Below are 21,212 nucleotides of genomic sequence, written 5' to 3' on the forward strand. Positions count from 1 at the left end.
AAGCAAGAGCCAGAGCCAAGAGCCAGAGTAGAGAGCCAGAAAGCCGAGAGCTTCAAGAGCTAGGGGATAAGATGGTGTTCTGAACCCATTGTTGCTGTGTAAAATAATGGAGTTGAGCTAAGAGCTTGTAAAGGACTTTGCCATAATCCCAGAGAGCCTAGTCGAATTGACTAGAGCTCAAGGAGATGTAGCCCAGGAGTTTTGGGTGAACTCCACATTAATTTGATGTCTTATGTGTTTGTTTTGCTGCTGCATTATTTACTGTTATATTTATCTATATATTAGTTTAAGCACATCAAATGACAACATAATAACAGATTCTAAAGCATATAATTAGTTAAAAACAAATACCAGCATACACCTATTTTCAAGAAATTTTAATTCTGCATTGGTTAATCATAAAGACGTGGGAATATTTAAAGATTTGGAAGTGGGAGAGGCTCTTGTAATTTAGACAAGAAGCCAGTGCCACATTTTCAGATCAGGTGGTATTAGAGCCTAAGTTTGATTAAACCCATCGTCAAAGTAGGTTATATCAGAATGCTTGATTGACAGAGCAAAGATTGCTTGTCTGAAAGGTGTTTAAATAGTCAGAGGTTGATTGTATACTTGTTGAAGACTGACTATTGTTTGAGTTTGCAGAGGTGAATGGAAAGATGTTGATAGCTCAATCCAGGAAGGATAAGAAGGAAGAAGTGTTGAAGGCATTCTTCTATTCCCAAGGACCTCAAAGCAATCCTTGAAGCACAAGAGGTTTGTTGCAAAAGGTTGCTTAATAAAGCACTTTATTAATCTTGTTTGAAGTTCTTTTGTTCATTGGTATAATCACAACTTCTACAAGTGAATCCTCAAATTCCCCCTTCATCAGAAGACTCTATGATGGAGGCTTGAAGCAAGACTTGTTCATCATGATGGGTAAGGTGAGAGAAATGTATGAGGATGGAAGGAAGAGCAACATATTTAGAGAGCAGTTGAATTCCATGAAGGAAGAGAAGAAGCTGGTTTCCGATAGACTGCAAGAAATGGAGAGGCAACCTCATATTACAAATATGAACCTGAAGAGGATGCATGAGCTGGAGTCGCAGCTCTTTGTTTCCAAAGAAGCCTTGGACAAGTATCAACTTGAAGAAGGGGTAAACCATTCTAGTTTGTCTTCAAATTCTTCTAAGAATGCTTATATTGGTTCTTTTGAAAAGCATACTAGAGGCATAGGTTCCAAGCTAATGTCCAAGATGGGCTATGAAGGAAAGAGCTTGGGAAAGCATGCACGAGGTATTGTTGAACCGATAATGGTTGAGGAAAGGCCTAAGTACTTGGGTCTTGGCTATGGACAGTCTTATGGAGAGAGTTCCAAAGCTGCCATGAAGGCCATTGAAATAGCCCCAAGAAGGAGTTGCATTGCAGAGTGTGAAGATTGTATTCAGGAGGAATGCAATGGCTTGAAACATCAATTGCAGGATGTAGGTGTTCAGAATCACACACTTGAACCAGAGAGTTGTCGAAACACTAAAAGCCTTGAAGAGATTGATGGTGTTCCAAAAGGAGCCACCTCTTCATTTGCTTCACCTCCTCATGAAGGGAATAAAGGTGAAAGAGGCTAATATAAATTTGGTTCTAAACACATTCCTTTTGATTTTTCAAAGCATGGTAAATGTCCACATAAGCATGGGAAAACAATTTCATGTTCCTTTTGTGGTTTGGATAACCACCATGTTTCTAGATGTTGGAAGAGAATGGACACATACAGGAAACTTTTAAGGGAAAAGAAGCAGAAAGCCAAAGGTCCATTGGACAAGGAAAATCATGTTGTCAAGACGATGCACATGCTGCACTGACTGCCATATGAAAGGGCATCTTGATAAAAGGTGTTGGACTCTTAATCCAGCAATACTTCCACAAAAGCTAAAGAAAGTGGAAAGAGAAGATGGTAGAAATGGAAAGGAAAATTCCATGAATGATATGTCTCAGAATGATTCACATGTTGATGCTGATGTGCAGACAAAGGAAATACCTTGGAACTGGATTGGTAAGAAATGGCTAGAGTTCTTTTCCAATTAAGTTTGCATGTCTATTGATGCATCTATTTGCATTTCTGTGGTAATTGAATGCAAGTTGCAGGTTTCTACCAAGAAGGTGAATGTAAAAAGTTTGATTAGGAGACTCACTTTGTTGCTGCAACATTATATTTCATTTCAACTTCAAAAGTACAGTGTGATTAAGTGAAAGTTGAAGGATGAAATTCATGTGCATGAACATAGGGATGTTGATGTTTTCCTTGTATTTGAACATGTATGTGTATTTAACTTGAAGGGTTGATTGCTTTGTTGTAAAAATGCATGTAATGCAATATTAACTTGGAAAAAGTTGATTGGTATCCAAGATGGAAGTAATAATGAAGTGTTTCATCACTTGAAAAAGAGTCCAAATGGTCTTTTTCTACATGCTTGACTTGAAGGGTCATTTGTTTTAAAGGCATGTTTTGTAGGCTTGTTACCTAGTTCATCATTTGTATGCAGATGTAAGGCATGGAGGTGTTCACAAGATGTGAAATCTATTTCCTTTGTTAAAGTAGGAGTTACACCATCCAATTGTTTTCTGTATTTCTGTTGTTGTTAACAGTTGTTGTTGACAGCTTATCAAACAGGTACAAGTGAAAGTTTTGTGGAGCAGGTGTACTTCACATTTTTTTGAGCCACCTTGGACCAATGATCAAGGAAAAGAAGTTCAAACTACCTTCTGTGACCATCTAAGCAGGAGTTTTGCAGGAGGGAAAAGAAGAAGGCAACTCTTCCTAGGAAGACCAGCCTATCCAAGAAGGGAAGTGGTCAGAAACTTTAGTCCAGAGACACTATGCAAGGCAAGTGTAGGGGGGGCTGAAAGAAGAGGGTGAGTCACTCTCATTTACTGGTCATATCAGTATATCTGTATTTTGGAGACCAAAAGTTGTTTTAGTGGGAAGCCGTGATCCAAAATGGATTTTTGATAGACTCCTAAGTCTAAGTGTTCCTCACTGAGGAAAATAAAATTCCAAGGAAGTTCCTGGAACTAGCCCCATTTCAGAGATTATTTGGTTCTGAATCTACTGCAACTTGAATGGGCAAAAATGGACTTAGGATGCGAAAGTTATCACAAAATGAAGTTGCCCTTTATCCTTTAGAAAAAGGGGCAAAATCCCATAAAAATGGGTCCAAAAAACCCTCTAAGTCTTCTAAATACCAAAACTATTACAAAAACGAGAAGTTTCAAAAAAGGTGGAAAACACTATCGGGACCCAAAAATATGAAGAAATAGTGGAAAATGGGCTTATCGACAGTCAAAGGAGCAATGCAAAGGAGTTGTTGGATCTGGCCGATCAACGATCTAGATTAGATTGGCATATCGCAATCGGTGATGATAAGTGGAGGATATCAGAGGTAGACATGTGATAGGACCGAGCCGATGCGATATTGTGATCACCGATATCAGCGGATTGCAATCGGCATTGGCATAGGCCATACCACATGGAAATACCTTGGGCTTATACGATATGCGATTGCGACAAGTCACATCACAATATCGTGTCGGAACATTACAAAGGAACGAAGCCATTATCTATATATATATATATATATAGATATAGATGCACTGCAATAGTTGGACTCGACGGGGCTATAGACAATATTTGATATATTTTGAGATCCATCAGATGACAATTTTCTATGTATTTTCGCGTATTTCATTTATTAAACGAAATACAAAGGGAAGTGTCGAGGCGATGAAACCGGACCCGAAAGGGTTTAGGAATGCAAATATATAATATTTCAAGTCCGTCTAAAGCCATTTTATGGGATTTTGCAATGTTTTAATTTATTTTTAAATACAAATGGAAATTGCAAAACAAGAGGGATTTTGGGCGGGCCGTAGGCCGTAAGTGGTTTTGACTATGCTCTACCCAATCCGATACATTGAACGACATGTGGAGAGAGAAAACCACCCTTTTCGGGTGGCTAACCCTAGTACGAATGAGCCGTCCGAAATGAATCTCAGTCGTTGGATCAAGATCCCTTAGATCAATGGTGGAGATGTGATCACGATATAAAGGCAGGCCCGATAGGAATATAGTGTGAATTTATGGATATTTGAAGTCTGATGAATAGTGTTTTGGTGGATTTTTCCGCATTTTGCAGTGTTTCTCTGTGTAAACAGAAAAAGACCATTTCGGGGATTTCAAAAGCCCAATGGACTCTTCTGTTGCAAAACAGGTGGCCACCTCCCCTGAAGGCATTATGCCATGATTGCTAACACTCAAAAGGGGGATTCGAATGGACAGAGGTCGGGAGCCAGAAAGCCCGAGAAGAGAAATGAACAGATAGCGCCAATTGGCTTAAAAAGCCATAAACTAACAGAGAACAGAGGATAAGTAACAGTTGTTACTAAAACAGAGAACATGTAGGCAACACAGAAGCAAAAATAGCTAGAGAGAGTGAAAGCTAATGCATAGAGCAGCTAAGGGAGTCTTTGGAGTCACTTAGAGGTCAAGTGAAAAGCTAGAGAGCCGAAGGTTGTAGAAAAGCAAGAGCCAGAGCCAAGAGCTAGAGCCGAGAGCCAGAGAGTCGAGAGCTTCAAGAGCCAGGGGATAATATGGTTTTTTGAATTCATTGTTGCTGTGTAAAATAGTGGAGTTGAGCTAAGAGCTTGTAAAAGGACTTTTCCATAATCCCAGAGAGCCTAGTTGAATTGACTAGAGCTCAAGGAGATGTAGCCTAAGAGTTTTGGGTGAACACCACATTAATTTGTTGTCTTATGTGTTTTTTTTAACTGCTGCATTATTTACTGTTATGTGTATCTATATATCATTTTAAGCACAATAACAGATTCTAAATCATATAATCAGTTAAAAACAAATACCAGCATACACCTATTTTCAAGCATTTTTAATTCCGCATTGGTTAATGATAAAGACTTGGGAATATTTAAAGCTTTAGAAGTGGGAGAGGTTCTTGTACGTTAGACAAGAAGCCTAAGTGCCACATTTTCAGATCACTTCTTCATCAGGTGCTTCCTGCTTGTTATGTGTAGGCATAAATAATTCTATTTCCTTGTTTTCTTGATCATTTCCACTCTCTTCTTCAGAGGAGGAACTATCTTCCTTGGAGAAGAAGCTTTTCTTAAACCTTTTCTCATTACCTTGCTTGTTGAAATTTATTTGACCCTTCTTTCCTTTCGTAAATGCCTCATTTTTATGAGGGAACTTAGTTGAAAAATGACCAATCTCACCACAGTTGAAACCTACTAATGAAAGTTTTGATTTGTACTTACCTATTCCTCTTTTCATCTTCCTCATAAGGTAGGGAAATTATTCATCTAAAAATTATTCATCTTCTTCCTCTTCTTTGCAACTACTATATCTTTGTTTAGATACTTGTTTGTCTTTCTCGGTCTTCCTGGATGTTGTGAATGTGGTTTCTATATTAGATGAACTATCTTCGTCTTTAATACTCATTTCATAAGCTATAAGTATCCTATGTAATTTGTCCATACTAAGGTGGATTAAGTGTGATTTGTCTTCTAAGACAACAACCTTAGGATTAAATCTTTTTGGAAGAGTTCTTAGGACCTTCCCAACAATGACCTTTTTATTTGCTAGTTCTCCTAATCCTTCCAAGGCATTTGTTACTTCATCTACATGTTGAAAATAAGTTGCAATTTTCACGTCTTCTTTCATCCTTAGTTGTTCAATTTGAGCTCTGCAAATTTGAAGTTTTGCTTGCTTCATCTTTGAGTCTCCTTCATATATGTTTTAAAGCTTATCCCATAGTTCCTCAGTTTTTTTATAGGCTAATACCTTAACATAGACAGATTGAGTGATGCCACTTTTTAGAATATTCTTGGCTTTGGGATCATATATCACATTTTTATAACCTTATTCATCTGTTTTTTCTTTATAGCCTTGTTCGATTATTTCCAAAACTTCATATTGAACAACCTGAAGGTGACTTCATTCACCTGCCTAGAACCACACTATCACCCTATAAAGAAAAAAATTAAATACAAAAGTGGACTCACGTACCAAGAACAATGATCCATATTACAATGATATTTCAATGGTTTTATGTGACTGACCGATAACACGAGGACCTAAGCCCTTTTCCTGACAAACCAAGAATCCTTGTCCGAACTACAAGCTGAATCCCATGTCCAAAATAAAATTGCCTCCTTCAACTTTGGGAAAATAGATTATTTACAAAATATTGCAAGACTTGACAATTGTTGTACAATTTGTCCTTGATGTTGATCATTATAATTTATTGTAGAAGTGGTTAGGGATGGTGGACTACTCTTGTCCTTGATGCACTCATAACCTTCAAGGGTTGGCTGCTTGTGGTAGTTTAATCTATCTTTCAACAACGTTGTTGTTCCATGGTGCATTCTCTTCTCATCTCTTCACAGTTGTAGGTGATGTGGAAGGTCTTCTCTTGGAGAAAGTCTCCACCCGTAAATAATTTATACCCTAGAAAATCCCCAATCTCCAAAATTAAAATATATATACCTTATTCCAAAATACTTACCTTTAGCTATAGCAAAAGATTAATGCGAGAATACCTAAAGCTCATGTGAATATTGAAATGCTAACAAAAAAATCTATACAAAACAACCCTAAATGTAAATGAAGACCCAACAGTGAATAATACTGAAGGACTATAGGACATCATATCTGTCTGTAATAAATATCATAAAATTAATTGTTAAACTAAAGCACAAACAATACAAAAATATGACTTACCTTGACATCACTGAAGTTGCCCAACTTTATTCCTCCTACCATAGGTTAGTACAAAGCACATTCAAATAAAAGGTAAAACATACTAAAATAAAGCTTACCTCAATGATAGTCTGGTATATCTAAACAAAACTCGAATGTGCAATTGTTGAAAACTTTTAACTCACATATTTGTTAACCTTTTTTGTTTGTCAATTCTTTGAGACATTTTGCCTCCCTACAAAAAGATTTGAATCGTCATGGATTGAGTTCATTTACTAGTTGAATTGCACCCTTAGCAATATGAAAACCCTGTCGATTAAATAATAAATTTCATAGCCTATCCTTCTCGATGGTGAGACCACCAAGCCACTCATTTGATGCTCAAAATTAATGTCACAAAATTGATATTGAAAAGACGTTACAGGTCAGATGCTTCATATTAATGTCATATATTGATATTTTGAGCAATCTAGAATTCAATGCTTCAAAATTGATGCCACGAGTCACTGTTCCCATGGGTCTAATGCTTAAAAGAAGATTCAATGAGTTAAAGGTGCAATTCTCCACAAGCCATAGGAAAAAAAATGCTTGGTCACAAAGGAACGCATGCACTAACCTAATCAAGTCATGCAAAGAAAAATTGATCCTTATTCTACTTTAGATGCAACATATCTGTTCCTAGGGCCGAAAAAATATTACAGAGATTAAATTTCAGATAGTTTGCACCTAAGCATATCTAACTGATAATGAATGTTTTATTTTATAGTCATGGAGAGGGTGTTCATTAGAGTTAGATAGGGCTTCCAGCATGATACACTAAAGGTATTTTCGTAATTAAAAAAAAAAAAAACATATATATTATACCCTAAGGTAGGTGGGCCATGAGTCGAAGGTCTCATCCAATAATAAATAACCCTTAAATATATATAAATAATAATGAAGAATTATTTAAATTTTTAATAACATAATATAAATAGTCTTAATAACAATTAAATGTAACAAATAATCCTTAATAAAATGTTTAATGACACCACCCATGGGGTTTTATCCCAGTAATGGGGCTCACCAATTTCAATTGTGAATAACTCTCCAACTGTGAGGAAAAATGTGGCATGCCACATACTAGCAGAAAGATATTTCCGAGGATAAACTAACTAGAGAAATTTGGATGCGAGAATCCACGATTTTCCATGGTAAATTTTCTGACAAATCTATGGATAGCTCCTGCTGCTGCTTGGGTTGACATCAATGAAAACCACCTATCAACAAAAAGATCTTGTTTTCATGGATTAAAGAAGTGAATTTTTCCATTTTGATGTGAATTTTGGGCATTGGGATGATATGTGTATTCTAGAAGAGCGTAACTTCTTATATGGTCCTTACTTAGTCCTATGAGAGTCAATTTGAGGATCTACTAGGATAGTTTAATCTATTTCATGGCTAACGGTAAGAACATACAAAAAATTCAAAAACTCTATTTTGAATGTTGCAGTTGGTCACTAATAATTTGTTCACTTTTCTTGGAATTATTTTTAAAGTAATGATAGTGGTAAATTTCTTCAACATGAAGGTTCAATTTCTTTATGGTAATCTTCACTATCATGATTTTGGTTTCCTTTTCATTATTCCCTTACATTCAATCTAAATCTAGTTTATCATAGTCAATAATCAAAATAATGCATCCCTGGAATTGCATTCAAAGTTACATGTAATGGTTTATTTTATTGACAATTCAACTATGAGTACTTTATCCATTTCATTGAAAATGTTGACCATAATATGCATTTTAGTCACTGCATTTCCAATTTTTAAATGCAATCTAGTTCTTGCATGAAGTTGTTGTGAAATTATTGTTGCTAGCTATTTTAATTATGGTGAATGTGTCACTTCCATATCATAGTTTATTATCTTAATGGAATCTAAAAGTGCCATTTTGATTTCAACCCATGAATCTTATTTCTTGCATTCATTGAAAAAAATACCTACAATTAGGGGGAAAAAATAAATTGATATTGTGAACAATAATTCAAACTGTATGTCAATGATTTATCATATGTGGTTATTTCTTTCATTCATTGAAAACAATACTTGCAATTAGGAAAAAAAAATCGATAGTGTCAATGGTAATTCAAAAAATATTTGTCGCTATGTTGCTAGTTGGTTCAACAAAATAGATACATAAAAAGTAAGTGAATGTAAAAAAGAAAGATAACAAGATTGTATGAAAGCTTTTGATAGGACAACGTTTTATGCTTGTTGGTGCTCCACATTTATGAATCATGGAATTGACAAAATTGAATTTACTTACCAATTCTACTATGAAATATATTCACAGGTTTAATTTTTCCATCATTATCTAGTGTTTCGTCAATCATGGTTGGAGCCAATTTTCTTACTCACTTTGTCTCGCACAGTTGGTTACACAATTAACTTGTAAAATTGACAACCATAGTTTTTATCAGAAAAATTCAAAGCTTCCCTTGGCAAGTGCCTATAGAGGAGGGTATCCATCCACCATATTTTAGACAAAAAATCCAAAATTCCATCAAGGATCTTTTGGAGATACAAAGAGAAAGCACCTACAACTAGTTACATGGTGAATCCATAAGTTTTCTAACTAGAGTTTCCCTTAACAACTTTCAAAGATACATAAAAATTGAGCAAACCCGTGGAGTCCTCCACTATGTGATGATCTTCTCTTATATATCAAGGGGGGAGGGTAGAATGAAGCATCTCTCATTCCTCTAGTGAATGACTAAAACCCATGTAAATCAACTTATCTTCATTGCTATAGTTTCAATTACTAATGATTTATTCTTTTAATCAGTGTCTCGTATTTTTTCAAATACATTTACATGGAATGTATTTCTGTAACCTATGCAACCAATATTGGATGATATTAATAGAAAAATTAAAATTGTGTACAAACTCATTATAGATTTTAAAGACTCATCTCCATTGCCATAGCTTCGATTACCGATGATTTATTATCTTCATTAGTGTTTTAGATTTTTTCAAATAAGTTTACATGGAATGTATTTTTGTAACTTATGCAACCAATATTGGGTGGTATTATTACTTTTAAAGGATAATAGCAAAATTAAATTTGTGTACAAAAACAATATAGATTTTAATGGTAACTCGATGGACAATTTTTTTGGATTCCACCGGCAATGAAAATGTGGTCGAGGCATATGAGATGTTTCAAAGCTAAATGGAACACCTCTAAAAATATGTATAAATTGAGAAAATATTCTTGTAATAAGTAATTTTTTTATCATATTTGTTAAATATTTAATTACGTTCAAGATGGAAAAATAGTAACCAATAGCTTATTACATAATACTCAAGATGGAAAAATAGTAAACCAATAGCTTATTACATAATACTTAATATTTGAATATAAAATACTACCATGTAACATAGTTTCATATAAAATTGAGTTACAAATAATAATAAAATTTTCACTACAAATAATAATATAATCTCTAAATTTATCCGAGCCTCATTGGTAGTTAATAAGCTTACATTAAAAATTGTAATTGTCTAAATTCTTTTAATGGTTAATCAAATCTTACGTAAAAAGTAACTAGTTATAGTTTCATGCGACATAATTGTTGGAAATTTCTGGTAATTTCAAACACAAATTAATTGAACACAGAGACAATGCTTTGTTTTTCTGCCACAGGATCTTTTACATAGGAAAGCAAATAAAATTTATGAGCAAAGCAGAGTTTCTCAACCAAAATAAACTTGTATTAATTCATACTCTGCCTGATACAAATTTCTTCCTCTCTCTCAGACTCTGCCTCTTTCACAAATAATTTTACACTACTGTGTAAAATTTTCATTCACTGCTATGTGAAAAGCTTTTACATTCACTGCTATAAAATAAAAATTCTTACATAGGTTTACTGCTGAAAAAAAACTTTCACATTCACTCCTGTGTGAAATTTTTCATTAAATTCAAGCTGCTGGGTTTTCACATTGCATATTCAAACAAAAAAAATTTACATTACTCTTTTTCACTGCTGTGTATTTTTACATTACTGAGTAAAAATCCCCCATTCGTTTTGTGTTGCTGCACATTACATTTCCCTTTTCAAAATTATCCCCTATTTTTCTTCTTCGCTACCATGAGCCCTTTCTCTTTTCATCCCATGTGCAATACAAAAAAAAGTCAACACACAATAAAACATAACGCATATATATCATATGCCATCAAAATAAAAAGAAAATTATATGCATTTACTACCTCCATACTTCCGTAATAATAAAAAACAATAAAAATTAAAAACCTTTACCAACCATGCTACGAACACATTTAAGTTCATTTATATTTTACCGACAGTCAAAACAAAAGGTTCAGGCAGGTTGAAAATGATCTTGGTCCGTTGATTTAATCGGACATATATCGCTTGCTTAAGTCGCACGAACCAAACGAAGTTTACCGACCAGGAGATGGGCAGTTTTGGAATTGTACAGAGGACGTGTGTCATTTGGTCAGGGTGTTTGGAGGCCCTCTGACAAATACAGCTTTTGCGTGAAGGCGGTGTGGGATGAGACAGGTGGTTTTGCTGGAACAACATTGCAATAAATGCGCGCAGGTGAAATTACGGTTTCAACACTCCCCTTTAATTTCAACTGCTGGGTTATCAGTCATACCCAAACATTTCCTCAAAAATTCAAAGCTTTTCTGGTCCAATGGCTTTGTGAAAATGTCTGCAACCTATTCCTGAGTATTGCAATGTTGTAAGACAATTTCTCCATTGTTCACCAATTCCCTGATGTAATGAAACCTTGTGTCAATGTGTTTCGTTCTCTTATGAAACATGGAATTCTTGGATAATGCAATAGCTGAGCTATTGTCACAAAAAATCATCGTTGCTTTTGCCTGCTCCTGGCCTAAGCTCCTTAACATTCTTCTCATCCACACTGCTTGACATGCTGCTACTGTAGCTGCCACATATTCAGTCGCTGCTGTAGACAACGCTACAATAGACTGTTTCTTAGAAGCCCATGAAATAGCTCCTGAACCCATGTGAAAAACATAACCGAATGTGCTTTTCCGATCATCTACACTTCCAGCTCAATTACTATCAGTGTATCCAACCAAATCTGAACATTCTGAAGTAGTATATAAAATCCCAAATCTTTTAGTACCTTTAACATACCTCAGAATTCTTTTTGCTCCCTACCAATGTGCTTCTCTTGGCCTCTCCATGAATCTGGAAATTAAACTAACAGCAAACATTATGTCAGGCCTAGTTGTAGTTAAATACATAAGGCTGCCAACTATGCTCTTACACAAGCTAGGATAAAAATCCTTGCTGCTGTCCTCTTTGCTGAGTTTTAATCCCATTACTGTGGGAGTGATTGCTGCCTTGCACTCCTGCATGTTAAATGTTGCCAACACTTCATTTACATATTTTGCTTATGAGATAAAAATCCCATTTTCATTTTGATCTACTTCTATTCCTAAGAAGTATCTCAGCAATCCCATGTCAGTCATTTCAAATTCCTCTTTCATGACTGATTTGAAATTTTCAATGACATAAACATCATTTCCTGTGAAAATAACATCATCAACATACAACACAACAATTAGCAATTTACCATTCTTTTCTTTGATGTAGACGGTGGGTTCTCCCTCACACTTCTCAAATCCATTTTCCAGTAGATAGGAATCTATCCTACTGTACCATGCTCTTGGCGCTTGGTTCAGCCCATAAAGAACTTTCTTCACACTTTGTGCTCTTGGCCTTTCTTCTCATAGCCTAGAGGTTGCTCAATATAAACCTCTTCCATTAACACTCCATTTAGGAATGCTGACTTCACGTCCATTTGGTAAACTTTCCACTTGTTTTGTGTTGCTATGGATAGCACTGCTCTCACGGTTTCCGTTCTTGCAACTAGTGCGGAAGTCTCCTCATAGCTCTCCCATACTACTGCTTGTATCCCTTGACAAACAGTCTTGCCTGGTGCCTTTCTATCTTGCCTTCAACATTACTTTTGGTCTTGTAGACCCATTTAACTCCAATGACTTCTTTTCCTTTTGGTAGCTCAACCAAATCCCATGTCTTGTTTCTTTCTATGGCATTAATCTCCTCATCCATAGCTTCTATCCATTTCTTATCCTTAATTGCATCTTCGAAATGAACAGGGTCATCAACGTGACAATACAAAGCAAACAAGGAATTCATACCTTCATCATAAATGTCACTTAAATTTCTGAACTTCTTACCTCTTTCATTCGGTGTGCAAGTGCTTGAAGATGCACTTGAACTTCCTCCTTGTGGTGTGCTTGGAGAAGCACTTTCATTTCTCCTCAAGGGTGTCTCTTGTTGTCCTTGTGTTGGCGCTGCTGTTTGGGGATGTATTTCAGCCATCTCCTCATCATCTTCATCATGAGACAAACAGTTTTTAACATTCACTATTTTCTCTATGCTTCCATCCCAAGCTTCCTCCTTAATGAACTGAACATCTCTACTCACAAAAAACTTCTTAGTGGATGGGATATACAACCTGTAAGCCTTGGATCACTGTATCCAATGAAAATACATTTCTCCCCTTTGTTGTCTAACATCTTCCTTAGCTGATCTGCAATGTGTGTATAAGCCACACATCCAAAAAATTTCATGTGGGTGACTCCTTGCTTTCTCCCACTCCATGCTTCTTCCGGCACTTTGTTCATAACTGCTTTTGTAGGACACCTATTCAAAACATATACTGCACAGTGTACAGCTTCAGCCCAATAATCATTTGGAAAATTCTTTGCCTTCAACATGCTCCTCGCCATATCCATGATGGTCCTATTCTTCCTTTCAACAACTCCATTTTGCTGCGGGGTGTACCTAGCTGTAAAATGCTTATGAATTCCATTTTTTCTACAAAAACGTAGATATTCCTTGGAGATATACTCACCTCCTCTGTCAGTTATTAGAACTTTGATATGCAGCTCACTTTGGTTTTCCACAAGTGCTTTGAAATTTCGAATTTTTTCAAACACTTCACTTTTGTTCTTTAGAAAATAAGCCCAAGTCTTTCTGCTGAAATCATCAATGAATGTTAGAAAATATTGGTTGCCTGCTAGAGATGGAGTTTGCATCGGTCCACATAAGTCTGAGTGGACAATCTCTAAGGGTGCTTTTGCCCTTATGCTTTTCCCTGATGGAAAACTTTCTCTATGTTGTTTCCCCAAGATACAACCTTCACAAAGGCTGTCCGGTTTCTCTATCAATGGTAATCCTCTTACCATTCTCCTTCTACTCAACAAGTTAAGGCCTCCAAAGTTGAGATGTCCAAATCTCAAGTGCGACAACCAATTTTCATCTTTTGGTACGCTTTGGAAAGCCTCTTGGGTAACTGTTTCAATTACTTCTTTATTTTTCAAATCTGCCATTATTCTGAGAGGGAACATCCTGTTCCTCGTCATCTTCACTTCAACAATACATCTTTTGCTAGGTGCTCTATCCATGATGGTGCATACATCATTCTCAAAGAAAACATTGTAACCCTTTTGAACAAGCTGTCTGATACTCAAGAGGTTACATCTCATTCCAAGAACATAATAGACATCTGTTATGGTTTTCCTTTCACCTTTCTTTGTAAATATTTTTACTTCTCCTTTTCCCATAACAGAAATTTTACTATCACTCCAAAGTGTGACTTGTGACTTCACACTTTGATCTAAAGCAGAAAACACGGCTATGTTTCCTGTCATATGGTTACTACAACCTGAGTCTAGAAACCATATATCATCATTGTTTGTTTCAGCCATATTACAAGCTAACAGCACATTATCTTGGCTGATATTTTCTCTAGTGATATTTGCATTAGATCTATTATTCATATCATGCTGCTTCTTCCTACATTCATTTGCATAATGTCCATATTTTTTACAATTATAACATTGGACATTGGATTTTTCATACCTTTGTCCTTGAGCATGATGTTGTCCACTTTGTTGGCTGCTGCCTTGACCTTGGTTCTGATTTGGATTGCTGCCTCTTACTTGAGCATTTGCTGGACTGTTCCTTCCACCTCTGTTTTGGCTTCTGCCTCTTCCTCTCTTGTTTCCTCTGCTTTGAGTTCTTCCTCTTCCAAAAGACATCTGGATCTTGAAGTCCTACTCTATAGATGAGTTTTCATTTCTACTCAACCTCTGCTCATGTGTTATCAGTGATGCATGAAGTTCATCAACTGAAAAGTTTGAGAGATCCTTTGTCTCTTCTATGGTGGTGACAATCACATCAAACTTTGAGGGTAGGACCCTCAATATTTTCTCCACAATCCTCCTTTCTTCAAGAGTTTCTCCATGAGTCCTTATTTGTGTGACCAGACCAATCATATGTGTCAAGAATGAGTCAATATTGTCTGACTCCTTCATGCACAGATTCTCAAAATCTTTCCTCGGCAATTGTAGTTTTGTTGTTTTCACTTTCTCCATGCCTTGATAGGCTGTCTTGAAAGTTTTCCATGCTTCTTTGGATGTCTTAGCTGCTGCTTTCCTTGGAAACACACTTTCATGCACTGACTGATACAAAAATACAAGGGCTTTTGAATCCTTCTTCCTATTACTCTTCAATAGATCTTTCCCTGCCCGAGTTAACCTATTAAACCCATTTTCATCCGCTGGTTCTTCAAAACCATCATCAACTAATTCCCATAAATCTTGTGAGGCAAACAGGGCTCTCATGGTTATTGCCCAATAGTCATAGTTTTTCCCATTAAACTGTGAGAGCTGAGGATTAAAAATACCTATGCTAGTGCTTGTGTTGGCCATTCCTTGCATTCTCAGCTATGTTTCAAGTATTGGACTGTGTATTTAAAATACCGATTGTTTCTTCAGCAGTAACACAAAAAAAACTTTGAGGAATACCTGGATTCTTTTGCTTAAGACTTCACTCTGCTGGAGAAGTTGTTGTAGCAAAAAACTTCTTCCTTCAGCTTCTTTGACACCTTCAAAGAGCCTGGATCTGCTCTGATACCATGTTGAAAATTTCTGGTAATTTCAAACACAAATTAACTGAACACAGAGACAATGCTTTGTTCTTCTGCCAGAGGATCTTTTACACATGGAAGCAAATAAAATTTCTGAGCAAAGCAGAGTACCAAAATAAACTTGTATTAATTCATAATCTGCCTGATACAAATTTCTTCCTCTCTTTCAGAGGGATTCACCAAGAACTTTCACAAAAAAAAATTACTCTGCCTCTTTTACAAATAATTTCACTGCTGTGTAAAATTTTCATTCACTGTTATGTGAAAAACTTTTACATTCACTGCTATAAAATAAAAATTCTTACATAGGTTTACTGCTCAAAAAAACTTTCACATTCACTCCTGTGTGAAATTTTTCATTACATTCAAGCTGCTGAGTTTTCACATTGCATATTCAAATAAAAAAAATTTACTTTACTCTTTTTCACTGCTGTGTATTTTTACATTGCTGAGTAAAAATCCCCCATTCGTTTTGTGCTGTTGCACATTAGATTTCCCTTTTCAAAATTATCCCTGTTTTTCCTCTTCGCTGCCGCGAACCCTGTTGGGTATTTTTCGGCGGGAAAATACCAAAACCAAATAAAAATTCACCACAGAGACAGTGCTCTGTTTCTGCTGTTCCAGGATCTTTGCACAGAACCTCTTTCAAAAAAAAAAACTCAGAACAGAGTATTACACAGCCATAAAACACTTTTCTATTCATTAAAACAAAAACACTGATACACATTCATCCTCTTTCACTCAGAGGGATCTTCCAAAACTTGCATTCAGCAAAAACAAAAACTCTGTCTTTTCTCTCCACCTGAGAGTTCACTGTGCTGGGTTTACTGCTGTAAAACCCCTTTTACATTTACTGGTGTAAAAACCTTCTTTTACATGAACACATGCGCTCCACTTCGTTTTTCATTTATGGATAGCACTGCTGTGCATCACCATTCTTTTCGCTCCACTCTGCTCTCTTTCATGCACTGCTGTGCACACTATTCTTTTCGCTCCTCCTCTGATTTTTAATGGGCATCACACATATAAAAAAAAATGCACAACCATTGTGCGCAGCCACCATACCCATAAAACTTGCTCGCAGGCACAACGCATATTTAAAAACATTATAACCCACGCTCACATCTTACCAAAAAAAATGTCAACACATATATTACTACCCACATATATATTTTGGCTCATTATATTAAAAACCCAATATAATGCATTCAACTACCGTGGGCCTTTAAATTGCATATGGTCAACGCTCATTTAAAAATATGACACATATAGTGTATGTGCCCATACCACCGTGCAAATAAAAGAACATTAAAATTAAATGTTCTACCACCCATTTACGACCTCAATAAATTCAATTTAATTCCTTTTCTGCGGTGGTCAATAGGAAAACCAAACACGCCACGCAAACCATTGAATTGACGCAGGCGGGCAGCAGCTTCCGAGATCGACGGCAGAGGACGAAGAGGACAATCGGACGACGGAGGATGATATCGAAAGGCATACAACTGCTGAGGTTTACCTTCCGAGAACGTGACGTTGCGTTACGTCAGTGGTAAGCCACGTGTCAGCTCCATATTTTCTCGGAGCTCCTTGCCGGATTATTCCTTTCACCTGAAATCAACCCGAGAGAATTTCGTCCCGTTTTCTGGTCAATCCATGCCGGTGCTGAGGTCTTGGATGCGTAGTCCTGATGCCGCCATAGTCCATGCCGCGTCCACGAGCTTGGCTGCAGTTGGAATTAACATTCCAACACTCCCCTTTAATTTCAACTGCTGGGCGTTCAAACATACCCAAGCACTTCCTCACATAGAGGGATTCAGCAACTGCTTCTGATGCAGTTCACAAACAAACAAAGTTGTCTTCCTCTTAATAGAGGGATTAACCTGAAACTGTGCTTAAGAGCACCTTCCTCATGACAGAGGGATTCACCATAACAATGTGCTGAAGAGCACCTTCCTTTTGACAGAGGGATTCACCTGTGACTATGCTGAAAAGCATCATCCTCTTGATAGAGGGATTTACCATGTCACTGTGCTGAAAAGAACCTTCCTCTTGACTGAGGGATTCACCAAATGACTGCCTCAAATGCAGTTCCAAAACAAACAACCATTGCACTGCTGTGTGTGCAAACTCATTACAATGTTCTTTTATGCTGCTGCATATTCTCTGCTGCACTGTTGTGCCATCTTCTTTACTGTGTCTATCCCACACTGCTGTGTCTACACTTGCACTGCTTCTGCACTTTTCAAAGACAAAATACTCTGTCTTTCTTGGAACAATTACACTATCCCAATTTACAAATTTACACTGCTGTGTGTAAACATTTCTTACACTCACTGCTGTTGCATATATTGCATTTCAATTCAATGAACAACAAATTCATTACATTTACCTTTACTGTTGTAAGGAAAATTTCTTTTGCATGTGCTGCTATTCAAAACTTCTTGCTGTTGCATTTTTCATCTTCACTGCTGTCCATACCCATAACCATGGACTGTCATCCCTGGGTTTTTATTTATTGCTGCGTTGCCTCTGCAATTTGCACTGTCGCTACCTTTTGTTTCATCATACTGCTGTGCCCATACTCTTGGCACTTCATTCTCCACAAAAAAATAATACAGGCTGCTGCCTTTTCTCATGCACCCTTGCTTCACACAATCTTAGTCTTCATTTTTTTTTATTTTCATAATGCATTGTTGTGCAGTTCCTTTCGATTTTCTGCTGCCACATACATTCTCATTCACCCATGTGCATTAACAATCTGCTGTCCCTGTTTTTCTTTATGCATTTCTTTGCATGTGCTCCATAAAAAAATTTCCAAACTGCTGTTTTGTGTTTTATCTTCCCACTGCTGTGAGGGTCTCCATGCTTTGCACACTTCTTATTGCGCTGCTGTTCTTTACATTTGAGCGCTGCCCCTTTTTCTTCTTTATGCATTTCTGTGCATATTGCATAAACACAAAGCAAAAACATTGCTGATTTCATCACTGCTGCATATTACCTTTCAGAGGGATTAACAAAGATTTCATTTGCAACTGCTGCGCTGCAATACATCCTCCATCAACAAATGACTGTTAATACAGTTCAGCAAATAAAAAATTACAAGCTCCCCTTTAGTGTATGCTTGTCTTCTTTCAGCGAAGTCTTCTCAAAAGAGACTTAGATCAGTTGCGTTGCTCAAGGGGCTTTCACACTGTATTTCTTTTCTTCTCCATACTTGTGTAACATTCTTCTTTTGCATGGGTCTGGCTTGCATAGCAGCCCATCTTAAGTTACAGTCACGTGCCATATGCCCAATGTTATGACACTTGAAGCATTCAACTTCATTCATGAATAAGAATTCATGATTTCTTCTTGTGAAATTATTTCTTGGAGATTGTCGGGGACCACAACATTTATCTTTAAGAAATGCTCTACAGTCTTTTGCCATATGACCAAAGTTTGAACAAGCATAAAAATAACCATAAAATGAACTTTGGTACCTGTGAGATGGAGGTTTCCTTGATGCACTTCTGAAGCCTTGCTGCCTTGAGATCCTTTGATGATAACCATTGCATCTTGCCTCTTTGCCATCAGCTACATTTCTTCTTGGAGCTGGTTTTCTACTTGGAGCAGGATTTCTTCTATTGCAGCCTTCATTTTTCTCCTTGCCTTTGCTGGAACTAGGAGCATCACCATTTCTTTCTGGCTTCTTCACATCTTCTTTGCTTAAAGCATCCTCATCCTTGTTTGAGGGTTCACCTACATACCCAAGTCCTGATTTATCAGATGGAGATCTGTGATAGCTGAGCATGTCATCCAAAGCTTGAGAGCTCTTCATCATCTTGTTCATCCCTTCAACCTTCTTCCTGAGGAGGACAATCTCTTCTTCTAACTTTTCACATTCATTATTTTTCTTTGCTAGTTGTCCCTCAGTTTCTTCTTTGCTACGAGTAGCTTCAGCTGCTACTACTTTGAAGGAGATAATATCTGTCTTCATTTTGGAGATTTCTTCATCTTTTGCTTGACTGCTCTTCATTTTCTTTTCAGCTTCTTGTGCCTGCTTCCTAGCTTCTTGTAGTTCGGACTTAAGGGAGGAGACCTCTACCTTGTACTGTCCAATCTCTTCTACAAGCTTGTTCACTCTCTTTTGTCTTTGTTCAAGTTCACTTGTCAAGACATCTGCTTGCGTTTTTTCTCTGTTCAACTGATTTGTCATAGACATGACTTCTTCATGATGCTTCCTCTTGCATTGATCCAGCTCCTTCTTGAGCTTGGCAAGCTCTTCATCCCTTTCTCTTACTTGAAGCTTGATGAGGTCAAGCTTTTCATTCTCAGCTTCTATGATGGGTTCTTCTTGACTCATTGTCATGGTCAGTGCTCCCTTTGCATGAAGGTCATGCAGTCTATCCCATATCTCCTTTGTTGATGTATATTTTCCTAGATTCTTCTTCATAGAATCAGGCAGTCCATCCAAGATTAGTTTTGCTGCTTGTGCATCATACTCCATGGATTCTTCATCCATCTGGCTGTCATTAATCACTGACTCCCAGACTTCAATCCCCTCAGACATTAGGAAAGCCCTCATCATTATTTCCCATACATCAAAGTTTCCATCAAACTTTGGAACCTCAAATACAATGCTTTCAAATAGATTCCCTTCTAGTTTAGTAGAGGAGGGAGACACATTTTTAACAGCCCTGGAGGCTTTCTTCTTTGACCTTGCCATTCTTATCTAGGCTTTAAATACTTGACTGTGTTTTTTAATCACTGACTGTTCCTTTAACAGTAACACAAAAACTTGAGAAATACCTGAATCCCTTTGGCTGAAACTTCACACTACTGGAGAAGCTTTACTGCTGCAACAAGAGTCATTCCTTCAGCATCTTTGAGCCTTCAAAGAGCCTGGACTAGCTCTGATACCACTGTTGGGTATTTTTCGGTGGGAAAATACCAAAACCAAATAAAAATTCACCACAGAGACAGTGCTCTGTTTCTGCTGTTCTAGGATCTTTGCACAGAACCTCTTTCAAAAAAAATAACTCAGAACAGAGTATTACACAGCCATAAAACATTTCTATTAATTAAAACAAAAAACACTGATACACATTCATCCTCTTTCACTCAGAGGGATCTTCCAAAACTTGCATTCAGCAAAAACAAAAACTCTGTCTTTTCTCTCCACCTGAGAGTTCACTGTGCTGGGTTTACTGCTGTAAAACCCCTTTTACATTTACTGGTGTAAAAACCTTCTTTTACATGAACACATGCGCTCCACTTCGTTTTTCATTTATGGATAGCACTGCTGTGCATCACCATTCTTTTCGCTCCACTCTGCTCTCTTTCATGCACTGCTGTGCACACTATTCTTTTCGCTCCTCCTCTGATTTTTAATGGGCATCACACATATAAAAAAAAACACACAACCATTGTGCGCAGCCACCATACCCATAAAACTTGCTCGCAGGCACAACGCATATTTAAAAAC

This window comes from Pinus tabuliformis, chromosome 4_2 (genome assembly GCF_031772625.1).
Source record: "Pinus tabuliformis cultivar Carrire ecotype Pingquan chromosome 4_2, CPIR1, whole genome shotgun sequence".
In the NCBI taxonomy this organism is placed as follows: Eukaryota; Viridiplantae; Streptophyta; class Pinopsida; order Pinales; family Pinaceae; genus Pinus; species Pinus tabuliformis.